General features: G+C 41.3%; 1 protein-coding gene across 13 annotated transcripts in view; it reads left to right on the plus strand.

Annotated features, from left to right (window-relative positions):
• The window catches only part of LOC143267330 (disks large homolog 5-like), an 85,532-nt gene that overhangs the window by 31,315 nt on the left and 38,071 nt on the right, over positions 1 to 16,146 (plus strand). The gene's annotated exons all lie outside the window — the stretch shown is intronic.

The raw sequence follows: 16,146 nt of genomic DNA on the forward strand, positions 1-16,146 counted from the left end.
GCTCTCCCACTCCATCCCTGTTCCAGATCAACCACCCCATTCCCTTATGCTCTTATTCCCCATCCACTACCTTCCAATGCCCCCCTCTTCCCCAGTTTACTCATGGAGATCTCATCTATTTCCCCTTCCCAGGGCAATCAATGCATTTCTCTTAGGGTCCTCCTTGTTACCTAGCTTCTCTGGAGCTGTGGGTTGTTGCCTGGTCATTCTTTGCTTTACATCTAGTACCCATTGATGAGTGAGTACATACCATGTTTGTCCTTCTGAGTCTGGGTTACCTCACTCAGGATGATATTTTCTAGTTCCATCCATTTGCCTGCAAATTTCATGATGTCATTGTTTTTCTCTGCTGAGTAGTACTCCATTGTGTATATGTACCACATTTTCTTTATCCATTTTGAGGGGCATCTAGGTTTTTTCCAGGTTCTGGTTATTGTGAATAATGCTGCTATGAACATAGTTGAGCATGTGTCTTTGTGGTATGATTTAGCATTCCTTGGTTATATTCCCAAGAGTGCTATAGCTGGATGTTGAGGAAGATTGATTCCCAATTTTCTAAGAAACCACCATCCTGGTTTCAAAAGTTGCTGTATAAGTTTGCACTCCCACCAACAGTGGAGGAGTGTTTCCCTTGCAACACATCTTCTCCAGCATAAGCTTTCTTCATTGTTTTTGATCTTAACCATTCTGACAGGCATAAGATGGTATCTCAGAGTCGTTTTGATTTACATTTCCTTGATGACTAAGGATGTTGAGCAATTCCTTAAATGTTCAGCCATTTCAGATTCTTCTGTTGAGATTTCTCTGTTTAGCTCTGTAGCCCATTTTTTAATTGGATTGTTCAGTATTTTGATGTTTAGTTTCTTGAATTCTTTATATATTTTGAAGACCAGCCCTCTATCAGATGTGGGGTTGGTGAAAATCTTTTCCCATTCTGTAGGCTGTTGTTTTGTCTTATTTGCTGTGTCTTTTGCCTTGCAGAAGCTTCTCAGTTTAGGAGGTCCCATTTATTAATGGTTGCTCTCAGTGTCTGTGCTACCAGTGTTCTATTTAGGAACTGGTCTCCTGTGCCAATGCATTCAAGGTTACTTTCTACTTTCTCTTCTATCAGGTTCAGTTTAGCTGGATTTATGTTGAGTTCTTTGATCCACTTAGACTTGAGTTTTGTGCATGGTGACAGATATGGATATATTTGCAATCTTCTACATGTTGACACCCAATTATGCCAGCACCATTTTTTTGAAGAAGCTTTCTTTGTCTCATTGTACAGTTTTGGCTTCTTTGTCAAAAATCAGGTGCTTATAGGTGTGTGGCTTAATGTCAGGGTCTTCAGTTCGACTCCATTGGTCCACATGTCAGTTTTTTATGCCAATCCTAAGATGTTTTTATTACTGTAGCTCTCTATAGTAGAGCTTGAAGTCAGGGATGGTGATACCTCCAGAGGTTGCCTTATTGTACAGGATTCTTTTAGCTATCCTGGATTTTTTGTTTTTCCATATGAAGTTGAGTATTGTTCTTTCCAGGTCTGTGAAGAATTGTGTTGGGATTTTGATGGGGATTGCATTGAATATGTAGATTGCTTTTGGTAAGATTGCCATTTTTACTATGTTAATCCTACTTATCCATGAGCATGGGAGATCTTTCCATTTTCTGATATCTTTGTCAATTTCTTTCTTCAGAGACTTAAAGTTCTTATCATACAGGTCCTTCACTTGTTTAGTTAGAGTTACCCCAAGGAAATTTATATCATTTGTGGCTAATGTAAAAGGGTGATGTATCTCTGACCTCTTTCTCAGCCCATTTATCATTTGTATATAGGAGGGGTACTGATTTTTTTGAGTTAATCTGTATTCTGCCACATTGCTGAAGATGCTTATCAGTTGTAGGAGTTTCCTGGTAGAATTTTTGGGGTCACTTTCAAGCAGAGTTGAAAGAGATATTGCCAGGGTCTCAGAAAAGCACAGTTCTTTAGTTCTAAACAAGCTCCCCCTTCTGGCTACCTTATATTTACTGTCATTTTATCTGCAAATAGCAAACGTTTGACTTCTTCCTTTCCAATCTGTATTCCCTTGATCTCCTTTTGTTGTCTTATTGCTCTGGCTATAACTTTGAGTACTATCTTGAACAGATATGGAGAGAGGGGACAGCTTTGGCTTAATTTGATTTTAGTGGAATTGCTTTGTGTTTCTCTCCATTTAATTTGATGTTTGCTGTTGGCTTGCTGTAAATTGCCTTTATTATGTATTCCTTGTATTCCTGATGTCTCCGAGACCTTTATTATGAAGGGATATTGGATTGTGTTTAAGGCTTTTTCAACATCTAATGAGATGATCATGTGTTTTTTTCCCCTTCAGTTTGTAGATATGATGGATTACATTGACAGATTTTCGTATGTTGAACCATCCCTGCATCTCTGGGATGAAGTCTACTTGATCATGATGGATGGTTTTTTTGATGTGTTCTTGGATTCAGTTTGCCTGTATTTTATTGAGTATTTTTTGCATCAACATTCATGAGGGAGATTGGTGTATAATTCTCTTTCTTTGTTGCATCTTTGTGTGGTTTGTGTTATCAGGGTGACTGTAGCCTCATTAAAAAAGTTTGGCAATGTTCCTTCTGTTTCTCTTGTGTGGAACAATTTGAAGAATATTGGAATTAGCTCTTCTTTGAAATTCTTGTAGAATTCTTGCTGAAACCATCTGGCCCTTGGCCTTTTTTTGGGGGGGAGAGGGTTGGGAGATTTTAATAGCTGCTTCTTTTTCCTTATGGGTTATAGGTCTATTTAAATTATTTATCTGGTCTTTACTTAATTTGAATATATGGAATTGTCCATTTCTATTAGATTTTTCAATTTTGTGGTGTACAGGTTTTTGCAGTATTATCTAGTGATTTTCTGGATTTCCTCATTGTTTGTTCTTTTCATTCATGATTTTGTTAATTTGAATATTCTCTCTCTAATTTTTGGTTAGTTTGGATAACGGTTTGTCTATCTTTTTGTTTTTCTCAAAAAACCAACTCTTTGTTTCATTGATTCTTTGTATTGTTCTCTTTGTTTCTATTTTATTGACTTCAGCCCCAAATTTGATTATTTCCTGGTATCTATTCCTCCTGGGTGAGTTTGCTTCTTTTGTTCTAGAGCTTTCAGGTGTGCTAAGTCACTAGTGTGAGATTTCTCCAACTTCTTTATATAGGCAATTAGTGCTATGAATTTTCCTCTTAGTACTGCTTTCATAGTGTCCTATAAGCTTTGGTATGTTTAACTCTTTTTCATTGAATTCTAGGAAGTCTTTAATTTTTTTCTTTATTTCCTCCTTGACCCAGTGGTGATTACGATGAGCATTATTCAGTTTCCATGAGTTTGTAGGCTGTCTGCAATTTGTGTTGTTGTTGAAATCTAATTTTAAGGCATGGTGATCTGATAAGATACAGGAAGTTATTCCAATTTTTTGTATATATTGAGATTTACTTCATGACTGAGTATGTGGTCAATTTTAGAGAAATTTCCATGGGGTGCTGTTATTCTTAGATTGGTTTTTCATGGTGTCCCAGATTTCCTGATTATTTTCTGTTATGACTTTGTTGGCTTTAATGTTTTCTTTGACTGACGAATCTACTTCCTCTATGTATCTTCAATGCCAGAAATTCTCTCTTCCATCTCTTGTTGGTTATGTTTTCATTTGTAGTTCCTGTTTGTTTACTCAGATTTTTCATTTCCAGTTTTTCCTTTGGTTTGTGTCTACTTTATTGCCTCTATTTCAGTTTTTAAGTCTTGAACTGTTTTCTTCACATGTTTGATTCCTTTTTCTTGTTTTTCTTGGCTTTTTTAAAAAAAAGGGATATTGATTTCTTCAATTTTTTTGTCTTTTCTTTGATTTCTTTTAGGGAATTTTTCATTTCCTCTTTCAAGGCCTCTATCATCTTCTTAAAGTCATTTTCAGGCCATTTTATTTAGCTTCTTCAATGTTGGGATGTTCAGGTATTGCTGATTTAGAACTACTAGTTTCTGGTGGTGCCATACTGCTCTTTATGTTGTTGAATGTATTCTTGCACCGGCATCTACCCATCTCTTTCTCCAATCAGTGTAAAGGTGTCTGTGTCTCAGGGAGCCACTCTTGGTCCAGTTGGCACTCTTGGTCCAATTTGAGCTCTTGGTCCAATCAGAGCACTTATTCCAATGGGAGCTCTTGGTCCACTTGGTGCTCTTGGAGTCTGTGTCTCAGGGAGCAGCTGTAGTCTCGGAGGATGGGTGGATTTGTGGGGTAGAGTGGGATTTGTAGGTTACAGGATTCAGGAGGCTTGTGCCCTGCCCTAGGGTCTCTACTCCCCCCAACCATTGCTGCCTCAATAAATCTGCTCTTTTGCTATCTGCGCCTGAGCTCCTGGGGACGGCTCTCAGTCACAGACCAGTGCCCAGAGGGAGGCAGAATCCAGAGACCAACATGCTGTCTCCAAAAATCAGTAGGGTAACATAAGATGAAGCAGGAACCACTCCTCTCTAAGATTTAGACCATCAGTGAGGAAGCAGGCTGACAGTGGTCCCCAAAGATGGCCATGGGTCCAGCAGCCTGTGACCACAGACCTTGACTTCCCAAGGTCAGGGGAGCTGGACAGCACATAGGACTGGATATAACCAGGCTCCCTCAGGAACAATGGACTTGGTGGGTGGCTGGATGAAGTCACAGTATCCTTTAAAGCAGGAGGCCAGCCCAGGGGAGCCCATTTAGAATTTTTGACCCCCACAGGGACAGCCAGTGTGCGCGATCTGAAGCTGTGACGAGGGCAGGAACCTGGCACAGCTGCTGACATTCCCTCAGGTGTGCTGGGCCGCCTGAGGAGGGGTAGGTGGGCTCAGGCCTGCAGGAGGAGAGGAACAGACCAAAAGGATGGTGAAGGAATATTTTCCTAGGGCACCAGACTGGAGCAAAAGAGGAGTGCCTCCATCACAGTCACCAGCCAGACATCCTCAAGAGGCTGTGAACCTCGAGGGGCCCCAAATTGGAAGTTGCTGATGTACCCAGAGTGCTGCGGCCCTGCTGTCACCATTACAGCTATTTGGGGAGGTGTTGGCAGACAGACCTATCTGGGACAGACTGGAAGGAGGACTGGAACCAGAAGGAGGCCCTGAAGAAACAGTGGAGATGATGGCATGAGCCCCAAGAGGGGAAGGAGGGGGCCAGGATCTGGCCCTGAGCCCTAGGGCCTGTAGGAAACAAGGGGGGGGGGAGATTGTTCTCAGCTGAAGGGACAGGCCTGGGCAACAGGGACCCAGGAGAGACTATGGGTGAGGAGGGGCCCAGGTTGGGGTATGACACCCCACCTTGGCCAGGATCTACACTGGTAGTGAATTCATCGGGAGTTGAAGGCCACATCCTGGCACCATGCTAGTAAAAGGCAGGGGCTTAAGACTTCTGAGGTCAAAGGGCAAGTTGCAAAGTAAAAACCAAGGCAGCATGTGGAGGACACATCCTGGATGGCCAGAGCACTCAGCCCTGGAGCCTGGGACCTTTGCTGCTCCCTGGCCTCTGTCTTTTCCAGCCTTCTAGTCCCTCTCTGGGTCTCCTTTGTCTGCCTGTCCTTCTCCATATGTGTCCAAGTTAACTCTTCCATTCAGCCACCTCTTTGTATGTGTGTGTGCACGCGCACGTGCATGTGTGTGTCCTTTTCCCCTTTTTAAGACACAGTCTCGCTGTATAGCCCAAATTGGTCTCAAACTTGCCACGATCCTCCTGCCTCAGGTACCGAAGTGCTGGAATTACAGGTGTAAGCCACCATACCCCACTACCCCATCTCTTCCCATGGCTCTGAAGTCCCTCTGGGTCTCTGGGCTGCTTACCTTCTCTATGCTCCATCTCCCCCCTTCCTGCCCACCCCTGCTCCACCTGTTGCCTGTCCAGTCCCAGGAAGGGGACAGCTGCCAGGACTCCCTGAGTGTTTCTATTCTTGGCCTGTGACATCCCAGGTACACCCTCAGCTGTGACCAAATAAGGTTCTAAATGAGGAGCCTGTGGAGGGAAGTGTGCAGGCCTGCATAGATTCAGTTCTTCCTGTTTGTCCTTAGGGCTGACTTGGTGCCCCATTGACCACCTAACTTCTGAGGAGAGCACCTTGGCCCTAACATGCCTGACCAGGCCTGTCCTGAAGCTGGTGGGTTCCTGGGGGTTCCCTGATGCCCATGGGTGTGGGGGTCTGTGCTGACCTCCAGGGGCCCGAGGCACAGGCCATGGGAGGGAGGTTGGTGGTATGGCTGACTGTGTAGCTGTTGCTGGCTGTGCTGACAGCTGAGGCTTAATTTAGCTGCAAGGCCAGGGTCTGGCCAGATAAGGTGTAGATAGGGACAGGACCCACCCCTATGGTGCCCCTTAAATTGCAGGGCTTGAGCTGGTGTTGGGGATGCAGACACCGAGGCCAGGTGAGAGGGTCCTGCTGCTGTGGTCGCCCACAAGGTGCCCAGTGTCTCTCCACCTGTCCACTTGCCTTTCCTGACTGGGCTCCTTCTACCTTCCACAGCCTCCAGCCTCATCCTTCTGTACCTCTCTCTGCCTGTGTCTGCCCCCCTTCATCTCTCTGTCTCTGTCTCTCTCTGTCTCTCTCTCTTCATCTCTATGCCTGATTTTCCCTGTCTCTACCTCCCTCCCTCTCTCTCTGCTTCTGTGTCTCTCCATCTCTCTCTCTGATTTTCTATCTTCCTTCATCTCTGCCGCTCTCCATCATTCTGGGTCTGTCAACCCAATAATTCATTTATCTCTGATGTTCCCGTATGTGTCTGTCTTTCTCTTGACCTGATTTTCTTTCTCTCTGTATTTTTCTTTCTGTGTCTGTCTTTGTCTCTATCATCTTTTGTAGATGTAACCAACCATCTTATTAAATAAGAAACACAGAACCAATGCAAAGAAGGAAGCCAAGAGATCAGAGCTAAGAGCCTTACCCATCTGCTGCAGGTAGCCTCTTCAGCAAAAGAGAGACGTACTTCCTGTGTTTGTCTTTGTATGGACTTTCTGTTCTGCCTTTTCATTGGTTGTAAACCCAACCACATGACTGCCTCATCACTGCCTATCTGTACAGACCTCCAGGTCTTCTATGGTTGGTATTGAGATTAGGTATTGGTTGGAGAAGAAATTTCAAAAGGTTTGAGGAATGTTAGATGTTTTGGATGTGGAAAGCAAGGACATTTGAAAAGGGACTGTAGACAGGTCATTCCTAGAAATAATGTTTCTTCAAGGGACACTTGTAACAAAATGCCCCTTCCTTCTGGAGTATGCAGAAGGTGTGGTAAGGGAAAACACTGGACCAACAAATGTAGATCTACAAGGGACAGACAAGGTAATCCTTTGCCTCGGTCTTCGGGAAACTCCCAGAGGGGCCTTAGGCAGGCCCCCACAGTAAATCCTGTCAAACCTTTCCTGCAGTTGCAATTATGGTCACATCAGTACCTGTGTCTACCAGACCAGACAAGACAAGTATATACAGACATGCAGACAACACACTTGTGTATGTAAAATTAAAAATACCCAAACAGTGAGGCATGAAATGTTTTTTTTTAAATTTCCACAGGTAATTCTGAGTTCATGTTTCTGTTTGTAAAAACCAAGCTTTTGAGGTAGAATCTATCTCAATCATTCTGTGCATTTGCTGATATAGTACTTCTGCATGATTGTGTTTTTTTTTAATTAATGTATAATATCTGTGTCTGTGTTGTGCAGACTAGTTGCCGCATTAACTTTTCACAAGATAGAGTCATTGATAGGAGGTAACCTTAATTGAGAAAATGCCTCCATCAGGTTGAGGGTTGAGCTATAGCCAGGCAAATGAACAGGGCATATTTGTAATTTTTGATTTATGGGAAAGGGCCAAACCCACTGCAAATGCAGGCATGTTTGGGCCGGTGGCTCTGGGTAGTATAAGAAAGCCTACTGAGCAAGCCAGTAAGCAGTTCTCCTCCACGGTCTCTGCATCAACTTCTGCTTCCTGCCTTGAATTCCTGCCTCAATTTGCTTCAATTATGGACCATGATATGGAATTGTAAGTGTAACGTTCCTCCTAAGTTGTTTTTGGTCCTAGTGTCTCATCCCAGCAATGGAAACCCTAAGTAAGACATGGACAGTCCACATTTCATGATAAAAAACCAAAACACACACACATACACACACACACACACACACACACACACACACACACACACACACACCAAAAACCAAATGGCTAGGTGCAAGAAACCATGGTAATCAGGGAGTATTTATCTGACTCTGAAATGATTGAGTTATGATAGATTTTTGTTTTTGCTTTTTGTTGCTTCCCTCCAAATTCCCTTCATTTGTGGAAATTGCTGAGGCTAGCACATCCCAAGTTCAATAGATACGCTTTGCCTTGGGAAGAATACCTTTAACATGGTATCTCCCCTGCCAGCTAAGTATGAAGGGGAAAGGATTTAAAGCAGGAAATGATTTGCATTTGCTCTCTTACATAATGGCTGGTGAGGCTGTAAAACACAGGGTCTAGACAGAATCATTCTGGATTTGATGGCAATGTGATATCTCCAAAATTGCTGTTTCCACAATCATGCCCTCTACTAATAATGAAATAGATGAAATCTCAGACAAAGAATTCAAAAGAATGCTTATAAGTGTGTCTAAATAACTCAAAGGACACAAATAACTTCTGATTGTATTCCAAGGTACACAAAAGGAAGCTAATAGAGGATATGAAAATGTAATTCAATAAAGAGAAATACTGAATAACAACCAAACCAACTGCAAATCTCCTTGGAAAACTTCAGCAGAAGAATGAATCAGGGAGATCACTGTATCAGGGCCTGAGGACAGGGGAGGAAGAGAGACTTGCAGACCATGGTGAAGATGAGTAGGCAGGATGATAAACAGAACACTTGGGTTCCATGGGATGGAAAAGCAGAAAGCTTGAGGTCTGTGTGATGATATGAAACACCCACTGTTTTGTTTAGGCTTTTGTTAACAAGTGAGAGTTATTGAGGAAGAGAAACCTTAATTGAAATTTCCTTAGGCAAGTTTGTGGGGATATTTTCTTGATTAACGATTGATGTGGGAGGGACCAGCTCGTTATGGGCATTGCCACCCCTTGGCTGGTAGTCCTGGATGCTACAATAACGCTCATTGGGTAAGCTAGTAAGCAGCTTCCTCCATGGTCTCTGCTTCAGTTCCTGCCTCCAGGTTCCTTCTTAGAGTTCCTTTGCCCTGCCTTCTTTCAATGATGGACTGTGAGCTGTAAGATGAAATAAATCCTTTTCTCCCCAAGGTTCTGTGGTCATTGTCTTAGTTAGGGTAACTCTGGCTATGATGAAACATTGTGACCAAAAGCAGGTTGTGGAGAGAAGAGTTTATTTGGCTTACACTTCCATATCATAGTCCATCATTAAAGGAAGTCAGGCCAGGAACATGGAAGATCCTTCTCTCAGATGACATTAGCTTGAGTCAGGTTGAGATAAAACTAGTCAACTCAATTGACCCCTTGTCTTGACACACAAACACATCAGTTTAAAGTTATAACTTTTTCTTTCATATTCATCCCCAAGATCTCACATTAACATTAATGTCACAATATAAAATATTACAAGTTTTAAGAATGCCTTGGTTCTTTAAAAATTCAAAAAAGTTTTTCTTTTAGAATTTTTAGAATCCCAATTTTCTTTTAGAATCCAAATTCTTTGTAAAACTCCAGGATCTCTTTAAATTATTAAGTCTCAACTGTGGGCTCCTATAAACTAAAAAAATTACTCTTTATATAGTGATATTTTATTTGTACTAAAATGTGATTTGTATATTAATAAATAAAGTTGCCTGGGGGTCAGAGGTATTAGAGCCATAGCAAACCTGGGTGGTGGTGGTGCATGCCTTTAATCCCAGCACTTGGTAGACAGAGCTAGGTAGATCTCTGTGTGTTCAAGGATACAGCCAGCATTGGAGACATATGCCTTTAATCTCAATACCAACTATAGAAGATCTGTAGGAGGTCTGTACAGACAGGCTGTGATGAGGCAGTCATGTGGTTGGGTTTACAACCAATGAGAAGGCAGAACAGAAAGTCTATACAAATGGGAGTTCTCTTGTCCAAATGGGAACTCCAGGGCAGGATGGAAGCTCTTATCTGGACCGGAAGTCTGGGGAAGGATGGGAGCTTTTGTTCAGACAGGAATCTGTCAGCTCTTTCTGAACCAAGTACACTGATAAGACCAAGAAGGAACCACAAGGAGATGGGCAGATGTCAAGGCAGAAGTACATACAACAAAATAAAGAGCAATACAGCTTCACCAGAACCTAGCCCGCCTCCAATATCTAGACCTGAACATCAAAAATTGGAAGAAGCAGAAGAAAATAGCCTTATGAGTAACATCATGAAGAAGGTAGAGGCTTGTGTAGAGGAAAAGACAAAAAAATTGGAAGAATGCTGTAAACAACTAGAGGAAAGGGCAAACAAATTAGAAGAAAACAATAAAGTCCTGCAAGAAAACAATAAAGTACTGGAAGAAAACAATAAAGTCCAGGAAGAAAACAATAAAGTACTGGAAGAAAACAATAAAGTACTAAAAGAAAATCATGAAAAAGCAATGAAACAAATAAAGGAAACAGTCCATGACCTGAAAAGGGAAATTGAAAAAATAAAGAAGACACAAACAGAGGGAATGCTGGAAATAGAAAACCTGAGTAAAAGATCGGGAACTTCAGATGCAAGTATAACCAACAGAATGCAAGAGATGGAAGAGAGGATCTCTGGCAATGAAGATACAGTAGAAGAAATAGTTTCATCAGTCGAAGGAAACACTAAAGCCAACAAAGTCATGAACCAAAATGTCCAAGAAATTTGGGACACCATGAAAAGACCAAATCTACAAATTATAGGGATAGAAGAAGGTGAAGACTACCAACTCAAAGGCACAGAAAATATATTCAACAAAATTATAGAAGAAAAATTTTCCCTACTTAAAGAAGGAAATGCCTATGAAGATACAAGAAGCCTATAGAACACCAAACAGACTAGACCCCCCCAAAATTCCCCTCGACACATAATAATTAAAAACTATATGTACAGAATAAAGAAAGAATACTAAGAGCAGCAAAGGAAAAAGGCCAAGTGACCTATAAAGGAAAATCCATCAGAATAACACCCGATTTCTCAATGGAGACTTTGAAAGCCAGAAGGACCTGGACAGATGTAATGCAGACACTAAGAGACCATGGATGTCAGCACAGACTAATATACCCAGCAAAACTTTCAATCATCATAGACGGAAGGAACAAGACATTCGAAGACAAAGCCAGATTTAAACAATACCTATCCACAAACCCAGCCCTACAGAAAGCACTAGAAGGAAAATTCCAACCGAAGGAAGTCAGATACACACTCGAAAACACAGGCAATAGATAAAGCCACAACAGTAAACCCCAAAGAAGAGAAGTACACACACACTACCACCAAAAATAACAGGGATGAACAATCACTGGTCGTTAATATCCCTTAATATCAACGGACTTAATTCACCTATAAAAAGACATAGGCTTACAGAATGGATACGAAAGCAGGACCCATCTTTCTGCTGCATACAAGAAACACATCTCAAATTCAAAGACAGACACTACCTAAGAATAAAAGGCTGGGAAAAGACTTTCCAATCAAATGGTCTTAAGAAACAAGTGGGTGTAGCCATCCTGATATCCAACAAAATAGACTTCAAACTAAAATCAATCAAAAGAGATCAAGAAGGGCATTACATCCTCATCACAGGAAAGATCCACCATGATGAAGTTTCAATTCTGAACATTTATGCCCCAAACACAAGGGCACCCACATATGTAAAAGAAACATTACTAAAGCTTAAACCACATATAAAACCCCACACATTAATAGTGGGAGATCTCAACACCCCACTTTCACCACTGGACAGAACTTAACAGAGAAATAAAGGACTTAACTGATGTCATGACCCAATTGGACCTAATAGATATCTACAGAACATTCCATCCTAACAAGAAAGAATATACCTTCTTCCCAGCACCCCATGGAACTTTCTCCAAAATCGACCACATACTTGGCCACAAAGCAAATCTCAACAGATACAAAACAATTGGAATAACCTCCTGGTTAAATCAGACCACCATGGTTTAAAGTTAGATTTCAACAACAACAAAAACTACAGAAAACCTACAATCTCATGGAAACTGAATAATGCTCAACTGAATCACCAATGGGTTAAGGAAGAAATAAAGAAAGAAATTAAAGACTTCCTAGAGATCAACGAAAATGAAGACACCACATACCCAAACTTATGGGACACTATGAAAGCAGTGCTAAAAGGGAAATTCATAGCACTAAATGCCCACATAAAGAAGTTGTAGAAATCCCACACTAGTGACTTAACAGCACACCTGAAAGCTCTAGAACAAGAAGAAGCAAAGTCTCCCAGGAATAATAGACGCCAGGAAATTATCAAAGTGAGAGGTGAAATTAATAAATTAGAAACTAAGAGAATAATACAAAAAATTAATAAAACAAAGAGTTTGTTCTTTGAGAAAATCAACAAGATAGATTATCTTATCCAAACTAACCAAAAGACAGAGAGAGAGAGAATCCAAATCAACAAAATCAGAAATGAAAAGGGGGACATAACAACAGACATGGAGGAAATCCAGAGAATTATAAGGTCATATTTCAAAAACCTCTACTCCACAAAACTGGAAAACCTAAAAGAAATGGACATTTTTCTGGATAGGTACCACATACCTACGTTAAATCAAGACCAGATAAACTATTTAAATTGTCCAATAACCCCAAGGAAATAGAAACAGTCATTAAAAGTCTCCCAACCAAAAAAAGCCCAGGACCAGATGGTTTCAGTGCAGAATTTTACCAGATCTTCAAAGAAGAGTTAATACCAATACTCTCTAAATTGTTCCACATAATAGAAACAGAAGGAACATTACCAAACTCCTTCTATGAAGCTGCAATTACCTTGATTCCTAAACAAAACAAGGATACAACAAAGAAAGAGAACTGCAGACCAATATCCCTCATGAACATTGATGCAAAAATACTCAATAAAATACTGGCAAACAGACTCCAAAAACACATCAGAACAATTATCCACCATGATCAAGTAGGCTTCATCCCAGGGATGCATGGGTGGTTCAACATACGAAAGTCCATCAATGTAATACACCATATAAACAAACTCAAAGAAAAAAAAACTACATGAACATCTCAATAGATGCAGAAAAGGCATTTGACAAAATCCAACACCCCTTCATAATAAAAGTCTTGGAGCGATCAGGAATACAGGGAACATACCTAAACATAATAAAGGCAATTTACAGCAAGCCAACAGCCAACATCAAATTAAATGGAGAGAAACTCAAAGCAATTCAACTAAAATCAGGAATGAGGCAAGGCTGTCCACTCTCCCCATATTTATTTAATATAGTAGTTGAAGTTCTAGCCAGAGCAATAAGAAAACATAAGGAGATTAAGGGGATACAAATTGGAAAGGAAGAAGTCAAGCTTTCCCTATTTGCAGATGACATGATAGTATACTTGAGTGACCCCAAAGATTACACCCAGGAACTGATAAAACTTATAAACACCTTCAGCAACATAGCAGGATACAAGATCAACTCAAAAAAATCAGTAGCCCTCCTATATACAATGGACAAAAAGCTGAGAAGGCAATTAGAGATACATCACCCATTACAATAGCCAAAAATGACATAAAATACCTTGGGGTAACACTAACCAAGCAAGTGAAGGACCTATATGACAAGAACTTTAAGTCCCTGAAAAAAGAAATTGAAGAAGATGTCTGAAAATGGAAAGATCTCCCATCCTCATGGATAGGCAGGGTTAACATAGTAAAAATGGCAATCTTTCCAAAAGCAATCTACAGATTCAATGCAATCCCCATCAAAATACCAACACAATTCTTCACAGACCTGGAAAGAATAATACTCAACTTCATATGGAAAAACAAAAAACCCAGAATAGCCAAAAGAATCCTGTACAATAAAACAACCTCTGGAGGCATCACAATCCCTGACTTCAAGCTCTACTATAGAGCTACAGTAATAAAAACAGCTTGGTATTGGCATAAAAACCGACATGTGGACCAATGGAATCAAATTGAAGACCCTGACATTAACCCACACACCTATGAACATATAATTTTTGACAAAGAAGCCAAAAGTGTACAATGGAAAAAAGAAAGCATCTTCAACAAATGGTGCTGGCATAACTGGATATCAACGTGTAGAAGGCTGCAAATAGATGCATATCTGTCACCATGCACAAAACTTAAGTCCAAGTGGATCAAGGACCTCAACATAAATCCAGCTACTCTGAACCTGCTAGAAGAGAAAGTAGGAAGGAGTCTTGAACACATTGGCATAGGAGATCACTTCCTAAATATACACCAGTAGCACAGACACTGAGACAAACAATCAATGGGACCTCTTGAAACTGAGAAGCTTTTGTAGAGCAAAGGATACGGTCAACAAGGCAAAGCGATAGCCTACAGAATGGGAAAAGGTCTTCACCAACCCCACATGTGACAGAGGACTGATATCCAGAATATATAAGGAAGTCAAGAAATTAGACATCAAAACGACCAACAGTCCAATTGAGAAATGGGCTTTAGAACTAAACAGAGAATTCTCAACAGAGGAAAGTCAAATGTCTGAAAGTCATTTAAGGAATTGCTCAACATCCCTAATCATCAGGGAAATGCAAATCAAAATAACTCTGAGATACCACCTTATGCCTGTCAGAATGGCTAAGATCAAAAACACTGAAGACACTTTATGCTGGAGAGGATGTGGAACTAGGGGAACTCTCCTCCACTGCTGGTGGGAATGCAAGCTTGTACAACCACTTTGGAAATCAATATGGTGCTTTCTTAGAAAATTGGGAATCAATCTCCCCCAAGATCCAGCTATACCACTCTTGGGCATATACCCAAGAAATGCTCAATCATACCACAAGAGCACTTGCTCAGCTATGTTCATATCAGCATTGTTTGTAATAGCCAAAACCTGGAAACAACCTAGATGCCCTTCAACTGAAGAATGGATAAATAAATTGTGGCATATATGCACAAAGGAATACTACGCAGCAGAGAAAAACAATGACATCATGAGGTTTGCAGACAAATGGATGGATCTAGAAAAAATCATCCTGAGGAAAACCAATATGGTATGTACTCACTCATAGGAAGATGCTAGATGTGGAACAAGGATGACTGGACTGCTACACACATCACCAGTGAGGCTACCTGGAATATGGGACCCCAAGAAAGACACGGAGAAATGGATGAGATCTACATGAACAGCCTGGACATAAGTGGGAGCAATGAAGGGCGAGGGTCAAGGGAAAGAGAGCGGGAGATCCTAGCTGGATCAAGAAAAGAGAGGGAGAACAAGGAAAAGGAGATCATGGTAAATGAAGACCACATGAGAAAAGGAAGAAACAAAGAGCTAAAGAGGCCCACAGAAATCCACAAAGATACCCCCACAAAAGACTTCTGGCAATGGTCGAGAGACAGCCAGGACTGACCTACTCTGGTGATGGGATGGCCAAACACCCTAATAGTTGTGCCATAAACACCATCCAAGGACTGAGGAATCTGGATGCAGACATCCACGCCTAGGCCCCTGGTGGAGTGCTGGGAGTCCAATTAGTGAGAAAGAGGAGGGTTTATATGAGCGAGAATTGTTGAAACCAAGGTTGGATAAAGCACAGGGACAAATAACCAAATGAATGGAAACACATGAACTATGATCCAAAGGCTGAGGGGCCCCCAACTGGATCAGGCCCTCTGAATAGGTGAGACAGTTGATTGGCTTGATCTGTTTGGGAGGCATCTAGGCAGTGGTACCAAGTCCTGGGCTCGTTGCATGAGTTATCTGTTTGAAAACTGGGACTTATGCAGGGATGCTTGGCTCAATCTAGGAGGACGGGACTAGACCTGCCTGGACTGAGTCTATCAGGTCGATCTCAGTCCTCGGAGGAGACCTTGATCTGGAAGAGGTGGGAATGGGGGGTGCGCTGGGAGGAAGGAGAGGGGGGCAGGAAGGGAGAGAACAAGGGAATCTGTGGCTATTATGTAGAACTGAATAGTATTGTAAAATAAAAAAT

Source organism: Peromyscus maniculatus, chromosome 9, assembly GCF_049852395.1.
Source record: "Peromyscus maniculatus bairdii isolate BWxNUB_F1_BW_parent chromosome 9, HU_Pman_BW_mat_3.1, whole genome shotgun sequence".
Classification (NCBI taxonomy): domain Eukaryota; kingdom Metazoa; phylum Chordata; class Mammalia; order Rodentia; family Cricetidae; genus Peromyscus; species Peromyscus maniculatus.